We start from the raw sequence: 8,977 nt of genomic DNA on the forward strand, positions 1-8,977 counted from the left end.
GCCAGGTGGATAGGAGAGAGGGTCAGGGCAGAACATGCTTCCTCCATGCAAGCAGAGCAACCTCATAAGGACCAATCCCTCCTCTCCACCTTCCTTTCTTTCCCAAATTGCTCCTCCAGCCCCCAACTACTTTCACCTCTACATCATATGCTTCCCTTCGGGCTCTTGGCTCCACAAATCACTATGGGGTAGCAATAACAATAGAAGCTAATATAGAGAGAGATCATAATGTGTCTGGTCCTAATCTGAGCTCCCATAATAACCCTCTGAGTTAGGTACTATGATTCTCCCCCTCTTATAGATGAGCAGAAAACTGAGGCACAGATTAGTTAAGTAGCTTGCCCAAGATCACACAGGTGGAGAAACCTGAAATCAAGCTCAAACAATCTGGCTTGAGAGTCTATGCTCCTGGGAGACAGATGAAGAGAGGGCAGGCAAGGAGAGAGGGGATTGTGTGTAAACAAGAGAATGAAAATATCAGTGGGTGGACAGCACAGGTCCCCTTTGAAGTTATTCTCTTTGCCCTCAACCTTTCATTGATGTACAACTGTGTCTCCCATTCATTACTGGGTGTTATGATTGTTGGGAAACATGATTTCAGAAATGTGCTCTTCACCTGAAAAGTGGCTGGTGGTGTAGTCTCTCCTCCACGTAAATAACTGTCAAACCAGTTCCCTCACTTGGCAGGCCCAGTGCATAGAGAAACCCCTCTGCCAATTGGTCCATGAGTTCTTCACAGGTGGTGTAGGTGAGCTGAGACACTGAGCTTCCCAACATCCACCTTTCTCCCTTCGGCGCGCGCATGTGCGCGCACACACACACACTCACCTCTACCATAAGTCTCACAATGGGTGTCCACTGCTCACCTTCACAGAGAATGATGCCATTGCCCTGTGTCACAGGGACAGCCTCCTTCCTGTGCACTTCCTCACCCGAGTTGGCTTTTGACAACAGGCAGATATTTTTCAAACCACTTTTGTTTCTTACTGAACAAAGAAAAAAAAATGTTCCTGTCATTGTTCACTGTGCTGTTCCTTCCTCCTATTAGCTCTGCTGAGATGCACCCAAAGAAAAGAAAATACAATTGCATACAATTAGCAATGGAAATTATTAATAGGAGCAAGAGATTCAATCCATTCTACAAGTAATTCTGTAGTGATTTTAGTAATTGATAGTAATTAAACTCTAATTAATTCATTTCCCAACTAATGTATTTACTTTATTTATGGGTATTCACTTTAATTACATTTGTTTGCATTCCTTGGGTAAGTAATACAAATTTGCTCTCTTTTCTGAAAATATTTATTTGGGCTTCTTTAAGTCATTCTTTGGGAACATGTGGGAACAAGGACTAATTGCTTTGAATTGCAGCTAACCACATTGATTTCTTACTTTGGAATGTGGAGCTAATGGAAAGTGAAGTTCGCTGCATACCTCTACTGAATGAAGCCTCACTTCTCCCTTAATTTCTGGTCCAGCTGTCCAGCAACACTTCCTGTGAGTTCTGTTTAGGGAAGATCAAAATGACTGTGGAAATGTTCTCTGTAGAACTGAGATCCAGGGAATGAAAATCTCATTTCTGGGACTCACATTGGCATGAATATGATGACCCTAGAAAGATTTGGCAGGCATAAGTCTGTTCTTTGGATTGAGTAGCTATTAGCTATGTTAGCAAGCATCCCGTGTCCCATCCAGCCATTCAGCTGGTGCTCACATGTTTCTATGAGCTGGTCATGCAGTCTGTGTATACACAGTTCTCTTGATGGATACTTTCCCCATATTCCATCTCTGGGCAGCACCAATTATCAGAAATTCTTTCTCACACTGATCCTGAGTCTGTTCCTTGGGAAATATCTTTCTCCCTGATTATTCCCTGACCCTCAACTATCCTGTCTGTAGGCCATAGAGAGTAAATTCAATCCCTTTCAATCTCTTTCTCTTTCAGAGGTTAGTCCATCTGATGCTCAACAATTAACATGGCAGCACCAGATACTCCAATTCATTTAACCATTCTCATGTAGAATGCATTTGTATCCCTTTAGCATCCTGTTGGCTAAAGGAAGTTTAGCCTCTTTTCATCTCCCCTGAAATATGTGAATGGCTATGCAATGAAAAATGGAAATGATCTCTCTCAGTCAAGATCCTATACTTCTATTAATGAGAGCCTTAGCTTGGGTTGCCCACATAACAATAATAGCCCATTTGAGATGTTGGCCCTGCTGAGAGTAAGAGGGAGTACGCTGAATGTTTCTGAGAACCTTTATGAATACTGGCAAGGTCAAAGTATGAAAGAGACTCTCAGTCACAGAAAAAGTTTGGAGATCCCAGCCTTGGCATCTGATGTAGAGAAGACATTTGTCTCATTGTCTTTTTATACACACCGTGTTTTACCTCAGACTGGCCAAGAGCAAAATAGGTGAAGGGTCAACAAGAGAGACAAAACATGTAGGATGAGGATGACAAGCAGACCTATACTCATAATGCATTATCTTGGCCCTTGGAGTCCTCATTATTCAGCACTTCAAACCTCCTGTCCATCCTAGAAGAGAAGGAGGATGAGGTAGGGGAACAGTAACTGAAGTAGAAAGGACAGGAGAGTTGGGGATGGGTTTTACCTTTTGAGAAGCCTTGCGTTGAATGTCTATGACAAGTACATGACCCTAATAAAAGGTGAAACCCCAAATACACTTAATTCCTACATTCAGGAGTTGTCCCAAAAGACTATGATTGGATGTATCATTTTTTTCACTAATTGCTCTGGACCAAGATAAAATGAGAGGCTGAGGCTGCACAACTGTCTCACTGTTCATTCACTGGCCTGTGGAGGCACTGGGCCCCTGTACCTCTGGCTGGGGCCACAAGAAGGGAGTGGAAGCCCAGGGAAAGGCTGGGTCAGAGGGCTCAGCCTGGAGCTGTCCAGAAGAGAGAGTGCTGAACCAGCCCTCAGCCCTGAGACAGGAGGATCTGTGGGCGCTGCCTCCAGGACCTGACTTCTGGCAACCCACCTTTTCAAGGAGTGCAAGCGATGATGGAAATAGCCACTCAACAAAATTATTACAGAATTATAATTGGAATTTGAAATGCTAAAAGAATGGAATTAGAGAAGGGGTTGGTGGGTAGTCCTGGAAGAAAGCCCCATTCCTGGCCTGGAGAAACACAAGCATGTGCCTGATAAGGAACACCTGAACAACAAAGGAAAATAACAGAAATGACCATTATTTCTTTCCATGTTTGATGGAGCATCTGCTCCAGTGGAAGAGAACCCTCCCTATTATTGCCTGAGCTCTTAGAAACTCCTTTCACCCTATTAAGTAACTCCTGCCTATTGTTTTGAAGCTGCAAAGGGGATTTCCAACTATGTAGAAGTGAATAGATCAGTAATGTGGATGTACATTGATTTGAATGAAAACTGTGTGTGTGTGTGTTCATGTGTGCATACCATCTAGAAATGCACAGACGTATGAGGTTTAGTTTCACCAACATGCAGTGTAGGATTTGCATCTCCTAATCAGTCCAGGATCCAGAAGAAAAGTAGCTGCCGATTGAAGAATCCCATTACTAGTCAGCCGGCTGTGAAATACTGTACCTGTTCCATACCTTATAAAGAAAGGCCTGTTTTCATCTCCTACACACACACACACACACACACACACACACACACACACACACACACACACATACCACGTGACCCTGACATGCCACAGGGGAAATCAGCCAAGAATTCATGAAAAAGCCCATGAAAGAGAGGGGAAAAAAATCAAGGTTCTTTGAATTTAGTTTTTCTATGAGCTGGAATGAGATTTCAGGACCAGAATCTTTAACATGCTGTTTTATAATGGGGGGAAGAAGGAAGGGAAGACAGGAAGGAGGGAGGGAAGGAGTGAGGGTGGGAGGGCAAGAGGGAAGGAAAGAGAGAGGAGGGAGGGAAGAAGGAGGAAAGGGCAGTCTCACAGACACAGAGGAGTGTGTGCTTGATCAAAAGCCACTAAATTGAAACCATAATTATGGGAATAAGGTGCATCTGACCAACAGAGGCCAGATTCTCTCACCTTCTTTCTTTCCCTTGTCATTGGAGAAGTGGCATTTAAGTATTGACTGGAGTTACATCTCCCTGACCCATTACTCACTGGGATTTGGCTCTGAGAGTTTAATGTTAACTAAATTTTAAGAAAATGAGAGTATGAAAGAGAAAAGCAATCAGATGGAGTGGAATGGAAGAATGAAAGGATATCACTGGGGGTGAAGCCCATTATCATATTGTTGCTCATAATCATCCTTGCCGTGGTTTCTTCTCCCAACAAGTAGATCCTCCCCACATGCAATGTGAGTTGTGTATTTGACTAAATTTAGGGAAGGAGATTCCTAACCCAAAAAAGTAAGGGGAACACAGCCACCCCCTCTTTAAAGGGAATAATTCAAATTGGCAATAGAGCACCATCCCCACCATTCAGTGTATAGGCTGGGACAAGCTAAATATTCTGACCAGCTTTCTATTTAAAGTGGATTTTATAATCAAGAGCCTAATTACTGAAAGTCTCTCATTGACATGAGATGAGAACTGGGGCAAAGCAAGTGACCTGACAATTTTGTTCCTAATAAAAGACTAGGAGCCTAAAATGAAACAAAATGAGCTGAGTAAACCAGACAGAATCTAATCAAGATTTGGAACCAAGTTAAGGGTTTGAGGAATCAACATAACAAGGAGATATTCAGTTGCACATAGTACATTTTTTCAGATATATGATGATTCACTTAGCACTCTCTCCCTATTCCCAGTTTCACCCCCATTTCTTTCCTATCCACTGCTTATATAATTCTCCCCCCACCACTCTGGATACTTGGATCTGCATGCAATGTGCACATGTGTTGTACTACTGTGAGCCTATCGCCTTCACCTATGAACCAGCTGTTTATCCATCCTTGTATATTGTTCCTTTCCTGTATTTCACATTATCAATCACTCCTATTCCCTTGATTATTGATGCACTAGCTCTCCTGTTTTCTTTCAACTATATGGAATTGAAAATACGAGGAAGCCACACGTGTGTGCATTTTAAACTCTGTGTAGCTAGGGATACTCCTTGTTTTCCCTTCTCTCTTCCTTCTGCTTGAATATAAATATTTACCTCCAGCAGCCCTTTAATTGTCTCTTTGTATGTTCTCTCATAACAACTGCACCCATTTATAAGGCTTCAACTATCACCTCTATAAATGTGATTATCAAATTTAACTTCAGTCCTGAAATCAGTCCTGAGAACCACATCAGCAAGTCAATGTCTTGCTGAACTTCTCCATCTGGATGTTCCCACCTGGACTTTACACTCAATCCATCCCAACCTAAATTCACTCTTCCTCCTGTATCACATCAAGAAGAAATGAGCTTCTCAGGGTCTCCCTCGTGTCTGTTATAAAGCCTCTGCCATTTCAGGTCACAGACCCTCATCATCCTCCTTCCCCCTCCACTCTGCAGCTAATCCAACTTCAGCGTTGTCTAGACCTGTGCCTCCATGATATTTCCTTTATGTGCCTCTGCCACCACCCTATTCAGATACTCATAATCTGCCTTCCGGTTACTGTAATAGCCTCTTAACTGCTTTTGAAGCTGCTAGGCTTCCAAATCTTTAATTTGTTTTACAAATCCCTGCCACAGTGATCTTCCTAAAACATTGCTCTGATCATCTCACTCACCTGCCTAAAAAAGTGGCATGTCTCTTGATTTGTTCGATCCAAAACAGACTATTTGATCGTGTCTTCAGTGTCCCAATGAACTAACAAAAACTGACCACATCCCCCACAGATCCCTTCACCCACTCTGAGAATTTCAGCCTGACTGAACCACTTGCTATTCACTACACACCCCCATTTCTAAGCTCTGTGCCTTCGTTCCAGGGCCTCATTTGGCCTGGAATGCAGCATCTTTTTACACAGCTACGAATCCTTTACTCAAGGGCCATCTCCTCCTAGAAGTCGTCCATCAGCATGTTATAGCCATCTGATCTCAAACACTTGTTTATCATACAACTCTTACCTGTGCCTTCTACAAAGCGAGTGCTTAAGAGGCACTACATTAACGAGTACATGTATGAACAAATACAGGTGTACAAATTCTCATACCTACCTGTTCACTACATGTGCAGCCAGTCATGGTGACAAAAACATGAACCAATCACTTATATAAGTCAATCACTTAACCACAAATTTACAATATTCCTGCCATGTGTATATAATGGTATGCCCACATGCTCTCGTGCTCCAAAAGACAGAAAAACTAACTCAACAAATGGGCAATGACTCTTTTTTGGAGTACTGAATGCCATTCTGGCATGAGCACCTGTGTAAAAGAAAAAGAAACCACTGATGTTGCTCTGAAAATGCCAGACCAGGTGAGAGAGAGGCTAGGAAGGGAAGAAATCTGCACACACAGTGGAGAGATGCGAGAGCAAACACTGGGCCAACCCAAGCTGCTGCTGATGTGGAGAAGAACCCAACACAAGAATGTGCTAACGGGAAGAATGCTGAACTGCAGACAATCCCAAAATGGCTTGATGTGAAAAAAACAGCCTCCTAAATACACGGCAAACAACATTGACATGGCTGATATGTCGCTGTGTGTGGGTGTGTGCGTGGGGTGGGGAGGGATAGGGGAATGAATGAATGAATGAATTCAGGGCGCCCTGATAAATTCCCCCTGGGATAAAATCCAAACGTCTGCTTCTAAGAGATAAACAGAAAGCTCTGCTCCTCAGAGGCATGGCCAGTGGCTGAACACCACGCTAATCTCCTCTGCACCAGGTCCCAAGCACCACGGCAAATGTGTGTCAAAAAAAAAAATTTTTTTAAAGCAAAAGAAAAAAATGGAGGCAAAAACGAGAATCTCACTAAAGGCAATAACATGAATTCAAATACTCTTTGCAGTCTGGATGAAAGCAACCAAAATTGATGTTGTTTCAAAGAGGGTAAAGGACCACAAGAAGAGAAATAGATTAATCTGGCTGGATAGATGAAGAGGACTCCCTAGCTAAGGGGTGGGGACCAGCCAGCTGCCAATGAACATAAAAATGCCATACATTTCCTAAGCGCTTTGTACTCTTCAGAGCACTTTCCCGCTTAGTGTGTCATTTGTTCTTCCAAGCACCACAGTGAACAGCAGCACGGGCACTATTCTCCCCCTGCCCACCCTATGGAAGAAGTGAACTGAGGCCCAAGGGATGCCCAGACTGGCATCCATCTCTTCGGGCCTAATCCGGAGCTTTGGCTGGTACTTCTAAGGCTTTAATGTAAACATCACCCAGAGAATGAATTGAAATTCAGATTCTAACTCCACAAGTGCAAGGTGAGGCCTGAGATGCTGCATTTTATCATGCTCCCAGGCGAGACCCACACTGCCCTGTCCAGGATCACATTTTGAATAGCATGGGTTTGGATATCATTTTCGGGGGATTTGAAAGCCTTGTCTCGGTAAAAGCCAGACTAGGATATAGTTTAATCTATGCTACTAAAATTCTAGAACAGATGTCACAAATAGCTCCTAGTGAGGACTGAGTGCCTTCAGCTCTGACATGCATGATCAGCGTCCCCTTTCTGACTCGGTGACTGTAGAAAGGTCACAGGCCTTCTCTGGATCTCTGTTTGTCCGTGTGAGTAAAATCGAAGCACATCCTCTCCTGTACCTCAGCTACTGCTCAGCTGAAGGAGCCCAAAAAAGACCCCCTGTTTTGATTGATTTGGCTCTTGCAAAGCTCTCAAAATGTCTCAGAATGCTGAGACTCCAAAGGAAGCTGGTTGGCGCCATGACACAAAGCAAATCTGACTCCTTGTTTTCCTTCAAGAATCTCAACACACAACATCACCATCTTCATGCTCCTTGTAAGGCAGGAGCAGGTAGGTATTTTTACTCCAGTCTTTCCCGAGGATGAAGGAAGGAGAGCCTAAGGGGGTTTTTAGAGCTTCAAAATGTGGTATAGACATACAATGGGATATTATTCAGACTTAAAAAGAAGGAAAATCTGCCACGTGCTGCCACATGGATGAACCTTGAGGAAGGGCACCGTAAAATAAGTGAGTGAAATAATTTCACTGAGTGGAACCTTGAGGATACGGTGCTGAGAGAAATCAGCCAGACACCAAAAAGACATGCACCATGTGATTCCATCCCCATGGAGAAAAATCAAATTCATAGAGACATAAAAGTAGGATGGTGGGTGTCAGGGGCTGAGACAGGGAGGGAACTGGGAATTAGTGTTTATTGGATACACAGTTTCAGTTTTACAAGATGAAACAAGTTCTGTGGGCAGATGTGAGGGGCTGCGGGTGTGGGTAATGCTACTGAAACGTGTACTTCGAAAAGGTTAAGATAGTAAATTTTGTGAGATGTATATATTTTTACAATAAAAAAATAGGGGGAAAAGCATTTTTCTAAAACCATAAACATTTCCTGGAGGAATGTTTAACACCTTCAAACTCTAGTCATTTGACAACATTAGGAGAAGTCATACATCAGATTGTAACAAGGAGTACTAGACAAGCAGTACTAGACTAACAAAGGCAGTACTAGAAGGAGGTAAGGGAGAGGCATCCGGGATAAGGGAGGGCCACTAGAAGTGGTGGTAAGAAGCCACCAAAGGCCACATTGCCTGCCTCCCAGCTTTGCAGAAAGCCAGACCTTTTCCCTCACCTGCCTCCCCCTGCCTCCAGGACCCTCTGGGGCCTGCTCTGGATGCCTGGACTGACCTCAGAAGTCACGTGGCCTGCACATCTCCCTGGCCAGATGCAGTCCTCCCTCTACCCCCAACGTTCAGGCTGAGCTATAACTGGTTCAGGCTGTGGGGCCATGGGGCCTCCGTGCCGTTTCAGAGGACATGGCTTAGGGTCAGGGACACTGGGTTCACTGATTTTGCAGCAGCTCAGAGCTGAGCAGGCACTCTTTGCCTTGCCTGTTCTCAGCGGGCTCGCTGAGAAGATGACAAAGAAAGAGAAC

This window comes from Suricata suricatta, chromosome 11 (assembly GCF_006229205.1).
Source record: "Suricata suricatta isolate VVHF042 chromosome 11, meerkat_22Aug2017_6uvM2_HiC, whole genome shotgun sequence".
Classification (NCBI taxonomy): domain Eukaryota; kingdom Metazoa; phylum Chordata; class Mammalia; order Carnivora; family Herpestidae; genus Suricata; species Suricata suricatta.